The following is a 1,848-nucleotide window of genomic DNA, read 5'->3' as shown; positions in this document are numbered from 1 at the left end:
ATATATATATGCAGATACGTATAAGTACACAGGCATAGACACCACTACTCACAAGTATAGATATACACATTAATATGCGTGTGTGTGAAGGAGGGTGCGTGTGTATGTGTATGTGTGTGCGCGTGTGTGTGTGTGTGTGTGTGTATGTGTGTGTGTGTAAAGCTTATAATGCAACGAAACATTAGCTAGTTATATTTGTGGCTGAGCGCTAAAGTCTGGGCTAGTCAAATTACCCAAATGCAACAATATTTAATACCACTTTCAATCCATTTTCAATCCATCCATTTAACATTTATTCTATTATATTATCTTCATTGTTAACGGTCAAAGGTGTGAATGCATCAGGACCTAATTAAGTTCTGTCTACTGCTAAATATAACATTCCTGTAATATCTAATATGGGTCATTCTACGTTTAAGTGACAGCAGAACCACAGTCATATCAATTGTCCTCTACCTTGATATTTTATGTTCTCTCACATAGAATTTACTTTAAGAATGTATTATTTGTTCACTTCATCCACACACTTGGGTAACACCTTGAACAAATCTGCATAGGAATGGCAACCTTTGGATCAGTACTCCAATTTAATTTAAATCAACTAAATACACTTAACTACTACATTAAGGGACATTAGAACAATTATCGATCAGAAACTCGTGTTAGATTGAAATTTGATTTAATAAACTTTAAAGACATATAATTTTCCATTCTTGTTAATGATATCTTGATTATATACTATGTAGAGTTTATAGAATCCAATGAAGCAAACTCAAGAGTTACCAATCAAATGAAGTACAGTTTCATTGTTTATCGTCAACAATTCTGAATGTTTCCGCCCATCCGATTTGGTAGGCCAGATCTGGATTACACCAGAGAGCTCATAAGTTACCAACTCAAATTTCACGTCCCTATTCCTTAACGGTTTCTATTATTTCAGTTATTAAACAAACTGTAATGCCAGAAATGTAGTCTATAGTATACGATGTACAGAGGGACGATGCAGTAACAAGACAACGACGTACGTACGGGAAACGGCACGGAGCATAGGAGAGCGGGTAAATGGACATTGGAGGGAACTTAAGGAAGAGAGAGCTCATCAGTTCTGTACCAGCACGCCGAGCAGGAACACGGGCGCTCACTCAACAACATAGAAGTTAAAATCTTGTCCACGCGTAGAACAGACGCAACGCTGAGACAAATTACAGAAGCTACAAACGTAATAGAAGATAAACATAGCCTGAATAGGAAACTGGAATTGAACACTAGCGCACACACCCAACACACCACAACATATAGGAGAATAAAATCCCCATAAACTGATAGCAATTTGAATAAAATATAATACAATACATAGATAAACAAATGGAATTAAATAACTATACGCGTTAACAAAATTAAATTAAATTAAATACAAGCAAACAAAGAAAGAATAGAAACAATAATAAGTAGGTATAAACACATGAACAAATAAATGAAAACAAATTAAGCGAACGTGTATGAACAGGGGATACAGATAATACAGGCACTCCCCATACACACACATGCACTTACTAAACATCCACACACATAGGGGGATACGCACGCGCAAATAAAAACACATACAATAGGAATACAAAATACAAAATGGCTGATCGTAAGGAAAGACACAAATAACAAAGAAGAAAGCAAAGGACCACTAATGAGGTCACAGACGTGTGACGAAAGAACTCTGGCCGAAATACGATTAATGGAAAATAAAGCTGAAGCAAATTAACACCAAATATATAGTGCGTGTGTTTTTATTGGCTAAACTGACAACATGACCCGCCCCAAATACAATATTATCTGTTTCAACACACGATTTCA

Source organism: Octopus bimaculoides, chromosome 8, assembly GCF_001194135.2.
Source record: "Octopus bimaculoides isolate UCB-OBI-ISO-001 chromosome 8, ASM119413v2, whole genome shotgun sequence".
Classification (NCBI taxonomy): domain Eukaryota; kingdom Metazoa; phylum Mollusca; class Cephalopoda; order Octopoda; family Octopodidae; genus Octopus; species Octopus bimaculoides.
The sequence above is the reverse complement of the archived record's forward strand: the minus strand, read 5'-3'. Positions refer to the sequence as shown.